Raw genomic sequence first — 18,871 nt, forward strand, 5'->3', positions numbered from 1 at the left:
CAACATACAGCTTTTGAGAGGACATAAATTATAACTCGATGTTATTTATCCATTGTATGTCATATGAGTTCGTAGAGCTCAACTAAAACTAACTACAAATGGAGAATTGTAACGAAATAAGTACAGTAGAACCAAAGGAGAATGAGGCCAACATATAGCTTTTGAGTGGAGAAATTCCTCTCTAACGACAAAAAGAGTCTTGTTGTACCACAATAAGTTTAAACTCATGATATTCCTCCACCAAATGTGATACTAGTTCGTAGAGCTCAACTAAATGTGGGTGTTTTAAGGTTTAGGTTTAGGGTTTAGGGTAGGACAAAAGGATAAAGAGGCCAACATACAGCTTTTGAGAGGACATAAATTATAACTCGATGTTATTTATCCATTGTATGTCATATGAGTTCGTAGAGCTCAACTAAAACTAACTACAAATGGAGAATTGTAACGAAATAAGTACAGTAGAACCAAAGGAGAATGAGGCCAACATATAGCTTTTGAGTGGAGAAATTACTCTCTAACGACAAAAAGAGTCTTGTTGTACCACAATAAGTTTAAACTAATGATATTCCTCCACCGAATGTGATACTAGTTCGTAGAGCTCAACTAAATGTGGGTGTTTAGGTTTAGGGTTTAGGGTTTAGGGTAGGACAAAAGGATAAAGAGGCCAACATACAGCTTTTGAGAGGACATAAATTATAAATCGATGTTATTAATCCATTGTATGTCATATGAGTTCGTTGAGCTCAACTAAAACTAACTACAAATGGAGAATTGTAACGAAATAAGTACAGTAGAACCAAAGGAGAATGAGGCCAACATATAGCTTTTGAGTGGAAAAATTACTCTCTAACGACAAAAAGAGTCTTGTTGTACCACAATAAGTTTAAACTATTGATATTCCTCCACCAAATGTGATACTAGTTCGTAGAGCTCAACTAAATGTGGGTGTTTAGGGTAGGACAAAAGGATAAAGAGGCCAACATACAGCTTTTGAGAGGACATAAATTATAAATCGATGTTATTAATCCATTGTATGTTATATGAGTTTGTAGAGCTCAACTAAAACTAACTACAAATGGAGAATTGTAACGAAATAAGTACAGTAGAACCAAAGGAGAATGAGGCCAACATATAGCTTTTGAGTGGAGAAATTACTCTCTAACGACAAAAAGAGTCTTGTTGTACCACAATAAGTTTAAACTCATGATATTCCTCCACCAAATGTGATACTAGTTCGTAGAGCTCAACTAAATGTGGGCGTTTAGGGTTTAGGGTTTAGGGTTTAGGGTAGGACAAAAGGATAAAGAGGCCAACATACAGCTTTGAGAGGACATAAATTATAACTCGATGTTATTAATCCATTGTATGTCATATGAGTTCGTAGAGCTCAACTAAAACTAACTACAAATGGAGAATTGTAACGAAATAAGTACAGTAGAACCAAAGGAGAATGAGGCCAACATATAGCTTTTGAGTGGAGAAATTCCTCTCTAACGACAAAAAGAGTCTTGTTGTACCACAATAAGTTTAAACTCATGATATTCCTCCACCGAATGTGATACTAGTTTGTAGAGCTCAACTAAATGTGGGTGTTTAGGGTTTAGGGTTTTGGGTTTAGGGTAGGACAAAAGGATAAAGAGGCCAACATACAGCTTTTGAGAGGACATAAATTATAAATCGATGTTATTAATCCATTGTATGTCATATGAGTTCGTTGAGCTCAACTAAAACTAACTACAAATGGAGAATTGTAACGAAATAAGTACAGTAGAACCAAAGGAGAATGAGGCCAACATATAGCTTTTGAGTGGAAAAATTACTCTCTAACGACAAAAAGAGTCTTGTTGTACCACAATAAGTTTAAACTAATGATATTCCTCCACCAAATGTGATACTAGTTCGTAGAGCTCAACTAAATGTGGGTGTTTAGGGTAGGACAAAAGGATAAAGAGGCCAACTTACAGCTTTTGAGAGGACATAAATTATAAATCGATGTTATTAATCCATTGTATGTTATATGAGTTTGTAGAGCTCAACTAAAACTAACTACAAATGGAGAATTGTAACGAAATAAGTACAGTAGAACCAAAGGAGAATGAGGCCAACATATAGCTTTTGAGTGGAGAAATTACTCTCTAACGACAAAAAGAGTCTTGTTGTACCACAATAAGTTTAAACTCATGATATTCCTCCACCAAATGTGATACTAGTTCGTAGAGCTCAACTAAATGTGGGTGTTTAAGGTTTAGGGTTTAGGGTTTAGGGTAGGACAAAAGGATAAAGAGGCCAACATACAGCTTTTGAGAGGACATAAATTATAACTCGATGTTATTTATCCATTGTATGTCATATGAGTTCGTAGAGCTCAACTAAAACTAACTACAAATGGAGAATTGTAACGAAATAAGTACAGTAGAACCAAAGGAGAATGAGGCCAACATATAGCTTTTGAGTGGAGAAATTCCTCTCTAACGACAAAAAGAGTCTTGTTGTACCACAATAAGTTTAAACTCATGATATTCCTCCACCAAATGTGATACTAGTTCGTAGAGCTCAACTAAATGTGGGTGTTTAAGGTTTAGGGTTTAGGGTTTAGGGTAGGACAAAAGGATAAAGAGGCCAACATACAGCTTTTGAGAGGACATAAATTATAACTCGATGTTATTTATCCATTGTATGTCATATGAGTTCGTAGAGCTCAACTAAAACTAACTACAAATGGAGAATTGTAACGAAATAAGTACAGTAGAACCAAAGGAGAATGAGGCCAACATATAGCTTTTGAGTGGAGAAATTACTCTCTAACGACAAAAAGAGTCTTGTTGTACCACAATAAGTTTAAACTAATGATATTCCTCCACCGAATGTGATACTAGTTCGTAGAGCTCAACTAAATGTGGGTGTTTAGGGTTTAGGGTTTAGGGTTTAGGGTAGGACAAAAGGATAAAGAGGCCAACATACAGCTTTTGAGAGGACATAAATTATAAATCGATGTTATTAATCCATTGGATGTCATATGAGTTCGTTGAGCTCAACTAAAACTAACTACAAATGGAGAATTGTAGCGAAATAAGTACAGTAGAACCAAAGGAGAATGAGGCCAACATATAGCTTTTGAGTGGAAAAATTCCTCTCTAACGACAAAAAGAGTCTTGTTGTACCACAATAAGTTTAAACTCATGATATTCCTCCACCGAATGTGATACTAGTTCGTAGAGCTCAACTAAATGTGAGAGATCGGACCAGCCCATTCATAGACTCTTTTCCTAGGAATAGGATGTCCAATTACAAGGTCCAAGCCTAAAGGAATGAATCAAGCTTTGCAAGGATTTTTCCTTCAAATTAAGAATGATGGTTGGGCCCCACATGAAGGCAGATTTGTCAAGAGCCCAATCTCCATGTTAAAGATGCATTCATGAGCTGAAATTATACAAATTAGAGACTAATAATTATTGGACCTTCATAACTACAAAATAAGTCCAATATTTTTATTCTCTTTTGAATTTTCGTATTTAATTTAGGGGTGAATTTTCTGATGACATTTTGTATTCCCCCTAGTGGGTTTTTAATGTCTTTTATGAGCCTTTGACTCATCTTTAGGAATAGTGGGTTTTTACTCAAGTTTCCAATGCTAGTGGAGCTATAAATCTCTAGTGGAGTCTATTAAATGTTAGTGGGAGCATTATTACTTATTGGAAAGAGTAGCATCCCACTTAGCCTATAAATAGGGACTCAATGTATGGAACAAAGGAGTTTTTGAATCTGAATGATATTGAGTTTTCTCATATTGTGAGAGCTTCCCATTTGTTCTTGGGTTAAGAACTAAACTTGATAACTTTGGTTCTACCGGCAGGTCGCGGTTAGGGTCAAGTTCCTATCTTTTGTCCCCGGTTTTCAAGACGATCCTTTGTCTTCCCAAATCATATCATTTGGTATCAGAGCTTAGGCTCTTGAAAACCAGGTTTCTTTTCTCCATTTTGTTTTTATTTTTTCGTGTTTTTTTTGTTGTTCTCATTCTATATAAAAAAAAACAGCCTACTCATATTATCCTTTCCCTTGTCTTCTCATCATCTTTTTTTGAAGTTTTCGTGTGTTCCTTCATTCTTTTTGTCTTTTGTGATTTGCATTCTGCTGGAAAAAAAAAAGTGCAAAAAAAAAAAGAAAAGAAAAGAAGTGCTCAGGTCCAAAAGCACAAAAAAAAGGAAAAAAAAAGAAGTATTACAAAAAAAAGAAAAAAAAAAGAGTTGTGACCTGAAGAATTTAAGTGTGTTTCTTTCCAGCAATCAAAAAAAAAAAAAAAAAACCTCAGCCATTGTTCTCGTTTTCTATTTATCTTAAAAAAAAAAAATTAGTGTGTCCTTCCTAATCTCTCATTTTCCTTAAATCACTGAAGTTATCATCTTCATACTCTAGCTGTTCCTTGTTGTGTAGAACCATCCTAAAGTTCTTAATTTAAGAGCTCATAAGGTGAAGCTGAGTGGTAAAAGGCAAGAGTTGTGAGATCATTAGAGGAAAAAAAAAAAGCCAAATATTGAGCGAAACACGAGTGATTAAAATGTTTTGAGCGTAAACACGTGAGATTGTGTGAGTGAGGATTTTATTACTTACTATTTCTTGCAGCACTTAATCATGAGTAGAGGAGGAAAAGAAGAACTTGATCTCAAATTTTTGGCAAAAGTTTTTCAAGAACAATTTGATGCCTTGAATAGGAGATTGGATGATTTAACACATTCCTCAAGGTCTGGGATCCCTCCTAGGCCAAACAATAAAGAAGAGGAGTCTTCATATGGAAGATATTCTGGGAGGCATGAAGGGGAAAGAGGGAGAGAGCATGAGGGAGAAATAAGGAAGGATAGAAATGAGAAATTGGAAAAGAGAGAAAGTGAAAAGAAAGAAGAGTTGAGAGAAAAAGAAATGAGAAATGAAAAGAAAGAAGAGTTGAGAGAAAAAGAAATGAGAAGTGAAAAGAAAGAAGAATTGATAGAAAAAGAAGTTGATAGTGAAAAGAATGAGGAATTGAGAAAAAAAGAAAAGGATTGTGAAAAAAATAGCAGTGATGGTCAAGTGTTTTCTTGTCAAGAAATAACCTTGATTTCCAATGATTCTAGTAACTTTTCTTTGTCTAGTGGTGTTGAACATATTCTGCAGGATCAAGATCCATGTGATTTTACATCACCATTAAGAACTAGGAAACAGATTGGTCTAATCCCAAGTGCACCATTAGTTGTGAAGCCAACAATTTTGAGCAATCCTCAAGAGACCGAGCAGGGAGTAGTTACTGTGTTTGATTCAAGTGTTGTGGTTGTTCCTAATGATTTACATGAAAATTTGATACACATGAAGAATTCTTCTGATTTACATGTTAATGTGCATACGTTGACTAATTCATTTTCACATGATGATTTGCATCACAAGGATGTTCTGAACATGCATAAATCTTCACCTGATTTTGATTGTAACTCTACTTGGAATAATTCTAAACAAGCTGAATGTGCCATGGGTAGAGAACTTGAGACTAATGGTTCCAATTGTGATTTCATGCTCAAATACAAGTTGTACTATCTTGATCAATATGGCTTCTTGAAAGGTGTTTGGCATGTTGATCATGGTGGTTTCTTATATGATGAATATGATTCCTTACTTGAATGGCTAGCATGCTTAAGATTAGTCTTCGATCCCGGAGGCTTAATTCGGTTTTGTGCAGTAGAGAGTTTTTCAACTTTTTTTTTTTTTTAACTAATTATTGTTGTTCCTTTGACCAGGTTATGAGTTTGATTCGAGGACGAATCATCTCGAAGAGGGAGGGAATGATAGAGATCGGACCAGCCCATTCATAGACTCTTTTCCTAGGAATAGGATGTCCAATTACAAGGTCCAAGCCTAAAGGAATGAATCAAGCTTTGCAAGGATTTTTCCTTCAAATTAAGAATGATGGTTGGGCCCAACATGAAGGCAGATTTGTCAAGAGCCCAATCTCCATGTTAAAGATGCATTCATGAGCTGAAATTATACAAATTAGAGACTAATAATTATTGGACCTTCATAACTACAAAATAAGTCCAATATTTTTATTCTCTTTTGAATTTTCGTATTTAATTTAGGGGTGAATTTTCTGATGACATTTTGTATTCCCCCTAGTAGGTTTTTAATGTCTTTTATGAGCCTTTGACTCATCTTTAGGAATAGTGGGTTTTTACTCAAGTTTCCAATGCTAGTGGAGCTATAAATCTCTAGTGGAGTCTATTAAATGTTAGTGGGAGCATTATTACTTATTGGAAAGAGTAGCATCCCACTTAGCCTATAAATAGGGACTCAATGTATGGAACAAAGGAGTTTTTGAATCTGAATGATATTGAGTTTTCTCATATTGTGAGAGCTTCCCATTTGTTCTTGGGTTAAGAACTAAACTTGATAACTTTGGTTCTACCGGCAGGTCGCGGTTAGGGTCAAGTTCCTATCTTTTGTCCCCGGTTTTCAAGACGATCCTTTGTCTTCCCAAATCATATCATTTGGTATCAGAGCTTAGGCTCTTGAAAACCAGGTTTCTTTTCTCCATTTTGTTTTTATTTTTTCGTGTTTTTTTTGTTGTTCTCATTCTATATAAAAAAAAACAGCCTACTCATATTATCCTTTCCCTTGTCTTCTCATCATCTTTTTTTGAAGTTTTCGTGTGTTCCTTCATTCTTTTTGTCTTTTGTGATTTGCATTCTGCTGGAAAAAAAAAAGTGCAAAAAAAAAAAAGAAAAGAAAAGAAGTGCTCAGGTCCAAAAGCACAAAAAAAAGGAAAAAAAAAGAAGTATTACAAAAAAAAGAAAAAAAAAAGAGTTGTGACCTGAAGAATTTAAGTGTGTTTCTTTCCAGCAATCAAAAAAAAAAAAAAAAAACCTCAGCCATTGTTCTCGTTTTCTATTTATCTTAAAAAAAAAAAATTAGTGTGTCCTTCCTAATCTCTCATTTTCCTTAAATCACTGAAGTTATCATCTTCATACTCTAGCTGTTCCTTGTTGTGTAGAACCATCCTAAAGTTCTTAATTTAAGAGCTCATAAGGTGAAGCTGAGTGGTAAAAGGCAAGAGTTGTGAGATCATTAGAGGAAAAAAAAAAAGCCAAATATTGAGCGAAACACGAGTGATTAAAATGTTTTGAGCGTAAACACGTGAGATTGTGTGAGTGAGGATTTTATTACTTACTATTTCTTGCAGCACTTAATCATGAGTAGAGGAGGAAAAGAAGAACTTGATCTCAAATTTTTGGCAAAAGTTTTTCAAGAACAATTTGATGCCTTGAATAGGAGATTGGATGATTTAACACATTCCTCAAGGTCTGGGATCCCTCCTAGGCCAAACAATAAAGAAGAGGAGTCTTCATATGGAAGATATTCTGGGAGGCATGAAGGGGAAAGAGGGAGAGAGCATGAGGGAGAAATAAGGAAGGATAGAAATGAGAAATTGGAAAAGAGAGAAAGTGAAAAGAAAGAAGAGTTGAGAGAAAAAGAAATGAGAAATGAAAAGAAAGAAGAGTTGAGAGAAAAAGAAATGAGAAGTGAAAAGAAAGAAGAATTGATAGAAAAAGAAGTTGATAGTGAAAAGAATGAGGAATTGAGAAAAAAAGAAAAGGATTGTGAAAAAAATAGCAGTGATGGTCAAGTGTTTTCTTGTCAAGAAATAACCTTGATTTCCAATGATTCTAGTAACTTTTCTTTGTCTAGTGGTGTTGAACATATTCTGCAGGATCAAGATCCATGTGATTTTACATCACCATTAAGAACTAGGAAACAGATTGGTCTAATCCCAAGTGCACCATTAGTTGTGAAGCCAACAATTTTGAGCAATCCTCAAGAGACCGAGCAGGGAGTAGTTACTGTGTTTGATTCAAGTGTTGTGGTTGTTCCTAATGATTTACATGAAAATTTGATACACATGAAGAATTCTTCTGATTTACATGTTAATGTGCATACGTTGACTAATTCATTTTCACATGATGATTTGCATCACAAGGATGTTCTGAACATGCATAAATCTTCACCTGATTTTGATTGTAACTCTACTTGGAATAATTCTAAACAAGCTGAATGTGCCATGGGTAGAGAACTTGAGACTAATGGTTCCAATTGTGATTTCATGCTCAAATACAAGTTGTACTATCTTGATCAATATGGCTTCTTGAAAGGTGTTTGGCATGTTGATCATGGTGGTTTCTTATATGATGAATATGATTCCTTACTTGAATGGCTAGCATGCTTAAGATTAGTCTTCGATCCCGGAGGCTTAATTCGGTTTTGTGCAGTAGAGAGTTTTTCAACTTTTTTTTTTTTTTTTAACTAATTATTGTTGTTCCTTTGACCAGGTTATGAGTTTGATTCGAGGACGAATCATCTCGAAGAGGGAGGGAATGATAGAGATCGGACCAGCCCATTCATAGACTCTTTTCCTAGGAATAGGATGTCCAATTACAAGGTCCAAGCCTAAAGGAATGAATCAAGCTTTGCAAGGATTTTTCCTTCAAATTAAGAATGATGGTTGGGCCCAACATGAAGGCAGATTTGTCAAGAGCCCAATCTCCATGTTAAAGATGCATTCATGAGCTGAAATTATACAAATTAGAGACTAATAATTATTGGACCTTCATAACTACAAAATAAGTCCAATATTTTTATTCTCTTTTGAATTTTCGTATTTAATTTAGGGGTGAATTTTCTGATGACATTTTGTATTCCCCCTAGTGGGTTTTTAATGTCTTTTATGAGCCTTTGACTCATCTTTAGGAATAGTGGGTTTTTACTCAAGTTTCCAATGCTAGTGGAGCTATAAATCTCTAGTGGAGTCTATTAAATGTTAGTGGGAGCATTATTACTTATTGGAAAGAGTAGCATCCCACTTAGCCTATAAATAGGGACTCAATGTATGGAACAAAGGAGTTTTTGAATCTGAATGATATTGAGTTTTCTCATATTGTGAGAGCTTCCCATTTGTTCTTGGGTTAAGAACTAAACTTGATAACTTTGGTTCTACCGGCAGGTCGCGGTTAGGGTCAAGTTCCCCTTTATCTTTGATAACTTTGGTTCTACCGGCAGGTCGCGGTTAGGGTCAAGTTCCTATCTTTTGTCCCCGGTTTTCAAGACGATCCTTTGTGTTCCCAAATCATATCATTAGGGTTTAGGGTAGGACAAAAGGATAAAGAGGCCAACATACAGCTTTTGAGAGGACATAAATTATAAATCGATGTTATTAATCCATTGTATGTCATATGAGTTCGTTGAGATCAACTAAAACTAACTACAAATGGAGAATTGTAACGAAATAAGTACAGTAGAACCAAAGGAGAATGAGGCCAACATATAGCTTTTAAGTCGAGAAATTCCTCTCTAACGACAAAAAGAGTCTTGTTGTACCACAATAAGTTTAAACTCATGATATTCCTCCACCGAATGTGATACTAGTTCGTAGAGCTCAACTAAATGTGGGTGTTTAGGGTTTAGGGTTTTGGGTTTAGGGTAGGACAAAAGGATAAAGAGGCCAACATACAGCTTTTGAGAGGACATAAATTATAAATCGATGTTATTAATCCATTGTATGTCATATGAGTTCGTTGAGCTCAACTAAAACTAACTACAAATGGAGAATTATAACGAAATAAGTACAGTAGAACCAAAGGAGAATGAGGCCAACATATAGCTTTTGAGTGGAAAAATTACTCTCTAACGACAAAAAGAGTCTTGTTGTACCACAATAAGTTTAAACTAATGATATTCCTCCACCAAATGTGATACTAGTTCGTAGAGCTCAACTAAATGTGGGTGTTTAGGGTAGGACAAAAGGATAAAGAGGCCAACATACAGCTTTTGAGAGGACATAAATTATAAATCGATGTTATTAATCCATTGTATGTTATATGAGTTTGTAGAGCTCAACTAAAACTAACTACAAATGGAGAATTGTAACGAAATAAGTACAGTAGAACCAAAGGAGAATGAGGCCAACATATAGCTTTTGAGTGGAGAAATTACTCTCTAACGACAAAAAGAGTCTTGTTGTACCACAATAAGTTTAAACTCATGATATTCCTCCACCGAATGTGATACTAGTTCGTAGAGCTCAACTAAATGTGGGTGTTTAGGGTTTAGGGTTTTGGGTTTAGGGTAGGACAAAAGGATAAAGAGGCCAACATACAGCTTTTGAGAGGACATAAATTATAAATCGATGTTATTAATCCATTGTATGTCATATGAGTTTGTAGAGCTCAACTAAAACTAACTACAAATGGAGAATTGTAACGAAATAAGTACAGTAGAACCAAAGGAGAATGAGGCCAACATATAGCTTTTGAGTGGAGAAATTACTCTCTAACGACAAAAAGAGTCTTGTTGTACCACAATAAGTTTAAACTCATGATATTCCTCCACCAAATGTGATACTAGTTCGTAGAGCTCAACTAAATGTGGGTGTTTAGGGTTTAGGGTTTTGGGTTTAGGGTAGGACAAAAGGATAAAGAGGCCAACATACAGCTTTTGAGAGGACATAAATTATAACTCGATGTTATTAATCCATTGTATGTCATATGAGTTCGTAGAGCTCAACTAAAACTAACTACAAATGGAGAATTGTAACGAAATAAGTACAGTAGAACCAAAAGAGAATGAGGCCAACATATAGCTTTTGAGTGGAGAAATTCCTCTCTAACGACAAAAAGAGTCTTGTTGTACCACAATAAGTTTAAACTCATGATATTCCTCCACCGAATGTGATACTAGTTCGTAGAGCTCAACTAAATGTGGGTTTTTAGGGTTTAGGGTTTTGGGTTTAGGGTAGGACAAAAGGATAAAGAGGCCAACATACAGCTTTTGAGAGGACATAAATTATAACTCGATGTTATTAATCCATTGGATGTCATATGAGTTCGTTGAGCTCAACTAAAACTAACTACAAATGGAGAATTGTAACGAAATAAGTACAGTAGAACCAAAGGAGAATGAGGCCAACATATAGCTTTTGAGTGGAGAAATTACTCTTTAACAACAAAAAGAGTCTTGTTGTACCACAATAAGTTTAAACTAATGTATTCCTCCACCGAATGTGATACTAGTTCGTAGAGCTCAACTAAATGTGGGTGTTTAGGGTTTAGGGTTTAGGGTTTAGGGTAGGACAAAAGGATAAAGAGGCCAACATACAGCTTTTGAGAGGACATAAATTATAAATCGATGTTATTAATCCATTGTATGTCATATGAGTTCGTTGAGATCAACTAAAACTAACTACAAATGGAGAATTGTAACGAAATAAGTACAGTAGAACCAAAGGAGAATGAGGCCAACATATAGCTTTTGAGTGGAGAAATTACTCTCTAACGACAAAAAGAGTCTTGTTGTACCACAATAAGTTTAAACTCATGATATTCCTCCACCGAATGTGATACTAGTTCGTAGAGCTCAACTAAATGTGGGTGTTTAGGGTTTAGGGTTTTGGGTAGGACAAAAGGATAAAGAGGCCAACATACAGCTTTTGAGAGGACATAAATTATAAATCGATGTTATTAATCCATTGTATGTTATATGAGTTTGTAGAGCTCAACTAAAACTAACTACAAATGGAGAATTGTAACGAAATAAGTACAGTAGAACCAAAGGAGAATGAGGCCAACATATAGCTTTTGAGTGGAGAAATTACTCTCTAACGACAAAAAGAGTCTTGTTGTACCACAATAAGTTTAAACTCATGATATTCCTCCACCAAATGTGATACTAGTTCGTAGAGCTCAACTAAATGTGGGCGTTTAGGGTTTAGGGTTTAGGGTTTAGGGTAGGACAGAAGGATAAAGAGGTGATACGCCCCAAGTTGATGCAAGGGCTGAAATGGATCGTCTAGGATTGATCTTGGATGATGAGAACTCTGAAATGTGAGAAAGAAGAAGAAGAATTTCGTGATAGAAGGGAAATGGACAGAAAAGAGGGGAAGTTTTAGTGAAATGGAAGATGAAGACTTCACACAAAGGTGGTGGCAAACCCTTGATAAGCCTAATTCTTGAATCACTCAAGAACTATGAGAATCACTCTCACAAATCTGAATCACTCAGAAAAAAAATACTAATTCATTCATAATCTGTCTATTACATTGAAGGAGTGGTCCTTATAAAGAAGAAGGAAATTCAGCCTACTCTAGAAGAATCCTAGGCTAGGAGTTACAAATTAAAAGAGGAAGATAGTGATATGCTTCAGCCCTGAACGTGTTTTTAGTGGCTGATTGCTTCATGTAACTCCCTTTCTTGATTGTTATTCTGACCAGGGAACATAGCATTCAATGCTCTTTATGCACTTAATTTCCTTGTCTTTGTAACTCCATTCTTGCCTTTGAAAGCTCTTCAATCCTTTTACTTTGCTGATGTAACTCCTCCATTCAGAACTTATTCAAATTCAAACACATTCAAAGAGTTTTAAGAAAGGAATGGGTCCCTCCCTTTAAGCCCTTCATGCGCCCCATGCACACACACACCACTTGAAGTGGATTAAACACACTAAAATAAAATTCAGCAACATAATGCATTTGGATCCAACTTATTCAATTGGTCATTTGCATCTTTATTGAAATAAAATAAAACAAAGCATCACATGGCAGCCCCTATGCGTGGGCTGGCTCTTCTTCTTGGGCCTGAATGATCATCATGATTTTTGGTTCCATCTCTCTACCACTGTCTTCAAGAATGGTTGCCATACTTGCTGAAGAGTCTCTTTGCCTTTTTAGCTCTAGCCTTGTCATTGGTTCCTTTTTAGTGCTCCATGATTGTCTTGTTTGTTCTATCAAGAGGCCAACATACAGCTTTGAGAGGACATAAATTATAACTCGATGTTATTAATCCATTGTATGTCATATGAGTTCGTAGAGCTCAACTAAAACTAACTACAAATGGAGAATTGTAACGAAATAAGTACAGTAGAACCAAAGGAGAATGAGGCCAACATATAGCTTTTGAGTGGAGAAATTCCTCTCTAACGACAAAAAGAGTCTTGTTGTACCACAATAAGTTTAAACTCATGATATTCCTCCACCGAATGTGATACTAGTTCGTAGAGCTCAACTAAATGTGGGTGTTTAGGGTTTAGGGTTTTGGGTTTAGGGTAGGACAAAAGGATAAAGAGGCCAACATACAGCTTTTGAGAGGACATAAATTATAAATCGATGTTATTAATCCATTGTATGTCATATGAGTTCGTTGAGCTCAACTAAAACTAACTACAAATGGAGAATTGTAACGAAATAAGTACAGTAGAACCAAAGGAGAATGAGGCCAACATATAGCTTTTGAGTGGAGAAATTCCTCTCTAACGACAAAAAGAGTCTTGTTGTACCACAATAAGTTTAAACTCATGATATTCCTCCACCGAATGTGATACTAGTTCGTAGAGCTCAACTAAATGTGGGTGTTTAGGGTTTAGGGTTTTGGGTTTAGGGTAGGACAAAAGGATAAAGAGGCCAACATACAGCTTTTGAGAGGACATAAATTATAAATCGATGTTATTAATCCATTGTATGTCATATGATTTCGTTGAGCTCAACTAAAACTAACTACAAATGGAGAATTGTAACGAAATAAGTACAGTAGAACCAAAGGAGAATGAGGCCAACATATAGCTTTTGAGTGGAGAAATTACTCTCTAACGACAAAAAGAGTCTTGTTGTACCACAATAAGTTTAAACTCATGATATTCCTCCACCGAATGTGATACTAGTTCGTAGAGCTCAACTAAATGTGGGTGTTTAGGGTTTAGGGTTTTGGGTAGGACAAAAGGATAAAGAGGCCAACATACAGCTTTTGAGAGGACATAAATTATAAATCGATGTTATTAATCCATTGTATGTCATATGAGTTTGTAGAGCTCAACTAAAACTAACTACAAATGGAGAATTGTAACGAAATAAGTACAGTAGAACCAAAGGAGAATGAGGCCAACATATAGCTTTTGAGTGGAGAAATTACTCTCTAACGACAAAAAGAGTCTTGTTGTACCACAATAAGTTTAAACTAATGATATTCCTCCACCGAATGTGATACTAGTTCGTAGAGCTCAACTAAATGTGGGTGTTTAGGGTTTAGGGTTTTGGGTTTAGGGTAGGACAAAAGGATAAAGAGGCCAACATACAGCTTTTGAGAGGACATAAATTATAACTCGATGTTATTAATCCATTGTATGTCATATGAGTTCGTAGAGCTCAACTAAAACTAACTACAAATGGAGAATTGTAACGAAATAAGTACAGTAGAACCAAAGGAGAATGAGGCCAACATATAGCTTTTGAGTGGAGAAATTCTCTCTAACGACAAAAAGAGTCTTGTTGTACCACAATAAGTTTAAACTCATGATATTCCTCCACCGAATGTGATACTAGTTCGTAGAGCTCAACTAAATGTGGGTGTTTAGGGTTTAGGGTTTTGGGTTTAGGGTAGGACAAAAGGATAAAGAGGCCAACATACAGCTTTTGAGAGGACATAAATTATAAATCGATGTTATTAATCCATTGTATGTCATATGAGTTCGTTGAGCTCAACTAAAACTAACTACAAATGGAGAATTGTAACGAAATAAGTACAGTAGAACCAAAGGAGAATGAGGCCAACATATAGCTTTTGAGTGGAGAAATTACTCTCTAACGACAAAAAGAGTCTTGTTGTACCACAATAAGTTTAAACTAATGATATTCCTCCACCGAATGTGATACTAGTTCGTAGAGCTCAACTAAATGTGGGTGTTTAGGGTTTAGGGTTTAGGGTTTAGGGTAGGACAAAAGGATAAAGAGGCCAACATACAGCTTTTGAGAGGACATAAATTATAAATCGATGTTATTAATCCATTGTATGTCATATGAGTTCGTAGAGCTCAACTAAAACTAACTACAAATGGAGAATTGTAACGAAATAAGTACAGTAGAACCAAAGGAGAATGAGGCCAACATATAGCTTTTGAGTGGAGAAATTACTCTCTAACGACAAAAAGAGTCTTGTTGTACCACAATAAGTTTAAACTCATGATATTCCTCCACCGAATGTGATACTAGTTCGTAGAGCTCAACTAAATGTGGGTGTTTAGGGTTTAGGGTTTTGGGTTTAGGGTAGGACAAAAGGATAAAGAGGCCAACATACAGCTTTTGAGAGGACATAAATTATAAATCGATGTTATTAATCCATTGTATGTCATATGAGTTCGTTGAGCTCAACTAAAACTAACTACAAATGGAGAATTGTAACGAAATAAGTACAGTAGAACCAAAGGAGAATGAGGCCAACATATAGCTTTTGAGTGGAGAAATTACTCTCTAACGACAAAAAGAGTCTTGTTGTACCACAATAAGTTTAAACTCATGATATTCCTCCACCGAATGTGATACTAGTTCGTAGAGCTCAACTAAATGTGGGTGTTTAGGGTTTAGGGTTTGGGTTTAGGGTAGGACAAAAGGATAAAGAGGCCAACATACAGCTTTTGAGAGGACATAAATTATAAATCGATGTTATTAATCCATTGTATGTCATATGAGTTCGTAGAGCTCAACTAAAACTAACTACAAATGGAGAATTGTAACGAAATAAGTACAGTAGAACCAAAGGAGAATGAGGCCAACATATAGCTTTTGAGTGGAGAAATTACTCTCTAACGACAAAAAGAGTCTTGTTGTACCACAATAAGTTTAAACTCATGATATTCCTCCACCGAATGTGATACTAGTTCGTAGAGCTCAACTAAATGTGGGTGTTTAGGGTTTAGGGTTTGGGTTTAGGGTAGGACAAAAGGATAAAGAGGCCAACATACAGCTTTTGAGAGGACATAAATTATAAATCGATGTTATTAATCCATTGTATGTCATATGAGTTCGTAGAGCTCAACTAAAACTAACTACAAATGGAGAATTGTAACGAAATAAGTACAGTAGAACCAAAGGAGAATGAGGCCAACATATAGCTTTTGAGTGGAGAAATTACTCTCTAACGACAAAAAGAGTCTTGTTGTACCACAATAAGTTTAAACTCATGATATTCCTCCACCGAATGTGATACTAGTTCGTAGAGCTCAACTAAATGTGGGTGTTTAGGGTTTAGGGTTTGGGTTTAGGGTAGGACAAAAGGATAAAGAGGCCAACATACAGCTTTTGAGAGGACATAAATTATAAATCGATGTTATTAATCCATTGTATGTCATATGAGTTCGTAGAGCTCAACTAAAACTAACTACAAATGGAGAATTGTAACGAAATAAGTACAGTAGAACCAAAGGAGAATGAGGCCAACATATAGCTTTTGAGTGGAGAAATTACTCTCTAACGACAAAAAGAGTCTTGTTGTACCACAATAAGTTTAAACTCATGATATTCCTCCACCGAATGTGATACTAGTTCGTAGAGCTCAACTAAATGTGGGTGTTTAGGGTTTAGGGTTTGGGTTTAGGGTAGGACAAAAGGATAAAGAGGCCAACATACAGCTTTTGAGAGGACATAAATTATAAATCGATGTTATTAATCCATTGTATGTCATATGAGTTCGTAGAGCTCAACTAAAACTAACTACAAATGGAGAATTGTAACGAAATAAGTACAGTAGAACCAAAGGAGAATGAGGCCAACATATAGCTTTTGAGTGGAGAAATTACTCTCTAACGACAAAAAGAGTCTTGTTGTACCACAATAAGTTTAAACTCATGATATTCCTCCACCGAATGTGATACTAGTTCGTAGAGCTCAACTAAATGTGGGTGTTTAGGGTTTAGGGTTTGGGTTTAGGGTAGGACAAAAGGATAAAGAGGCCAACATACAGCTTTTGAGAGGACATAAATTATAAATCGATGTTATTAATCCATTGTATGTCATATGAGTTCGTAGAGCTCAACTAAAACTAACTACAAATGGAGAATTGTAACGAAATAAGTACAGTAGAACCAAAGGAGAATGAGGCCAACATATAGCTTTTGAGTGGAGAAATTACTCTCTAACGACAAAAAGAGTCTTGTTGTACCACAATAAGTTTAAACTAATGATATTCCTCCACCGAATGTGATACTAGTTCGTAGAGCTCAACTAAATGTGGGTGTTTAGGGTTTAGGGTTTAGGGTTTAGGGTAGGACAAAAGGATAAAGAGGCCAACATACAGCTTTTGAGAGGACATAAATTATAAATCGATGTTATTAATCCATTGTATGTCATATGAGTTCGTAGAGCTCAACTAAAACTAACTACAAATGGAGAATTGTAACGAAATAAGTACAGTAGAACCAAAGGAGAATGAGGCCAACATATAGCTTTTGAGTGGAGAAATTACTCTCTAACGACAAAAAGAGTCTTGTTGTACCACAATAAGTTTAAACTAATGATATTCCTCCACCGAATGTGATACTAGTTCGTAGAGCTCAACTAAATGTGGGTGTTTAGGGTTTAGGGTTTGGGTTTAGGGTAGGACAAAAGGATAAAGAGGCCAACATACAGCTTTTGAGAGGACATAAATTATAAATCGATGTTATTAATCCATTGTATGTCATATGAGTTCGTAGAGCTCAACTAAAACTAACTACAAATGGAGAATTGTAACGAAATAAGTACAGTAGAACCAAAGGAGAATGAGGCCAACATATAGCTTTTGAGTGGAGAAATTACTCTCTAACGACAAAAAGAGTCTTGTTGTACCACAATAAGTTTAAACTCATGATATTCCTCCACCGAATGTGATACTAGTTCGTAGAGCTCAACTAAATGTGGGTGTTTAGGGTTTAGGGTTTGGGTTTAGGGTAGGACAAAAGGATAAAGAGGCCAACATACAGCTTTTGAGAGGACATAAATTATAAATCGATGTTATTAATCCATTGTATGTCATATGAGTTCGTAGAGCTCAACTAAAACTAACTACAAATGGAGAATTGTAACGAAATAAGTACAGTAGAACCAAAGGAGAATGAGGCCAACATATAGCTTTTGAGTGGAGAAATTACTCTCTAACGACAAAAAGAGTCTTGTTGTACCACAATAAGTTTAAACTAATGATATTCCTCCACCGAATGTGATACTAGTTCGTAGAGCTCAACTAAATGTGGGTGTTTAGGGTTTAGGGTTTAGGGTTTAGGGTAGGACAAAAGGATAAAGAGGCCAACATACAGCTTTTGAGAGGACATAAATTATAAATCGATGTTATTAATCCATTGTATGTCATATGAGTTCGTAGAGCTCAACTAAAACTAACTACAAATGGAGAATTGTAACGAAATAAGTACAGTAGAACCAAAGGAGAATGAGGCCAACATATAGCTTTTGAGTGGAGAAATTACTCTCTAACGACAAAAAGAGTCTTGTTGTACCACAATAAGTTTAAACTAATGATATTCCTCCACCGAATGTGATACTAGTTCGTAGAGCTCAACTAAATGTGGGTGTTTAGGGTTTAGGGTTTAGGGTTTAGGGTAGGACAAAAGGATAAAGAGGCCAACATACAGCTTTTGAGAGGACATAAATTATAAATCGATGTTATTAATCCATTGTATGTCATATGAGTTCGTAGAGCTCAACTAAAACTAACTACAAATGGAGAATTGTAACGAAATAAGTACAGTAGAACCAAAGGAGAATGAGGCCAACATATAGCTTTTGAGTGGAGAAATTACTCTCTAACGACAAAAAGAGTCTTGTTGTACCACAATAAGTTTAAACTAATGATATTCCTCCACCGAATGTGATACTAGTTCGTAGAGCTCAACTAAATGTGGGTGTTTAGGGTTTAGGGTTTAGGGTTTAGGGTAGGACAAAAGGATAAAGAGGCCAACATACAGCTTTTGAGAGGACATAAATTATAAATCGATGTTATTAATCCATTGTATGTCATATGAGTTCGTAGAGCTCAACTAAAACTAACTA

This window comes from Lotus japonicus, chromosome 4, assembly GCF_012489685.1.
Source record: "Lotus japonicus ecotype B-129 chromosome 4, LjGifu_v1.2".
NCBI lineage: Eukaryota > Viridiplantae > Streptophyta > Magnoliopsida > Fabales > Fabaceae > Lotus > Lotus japonicus.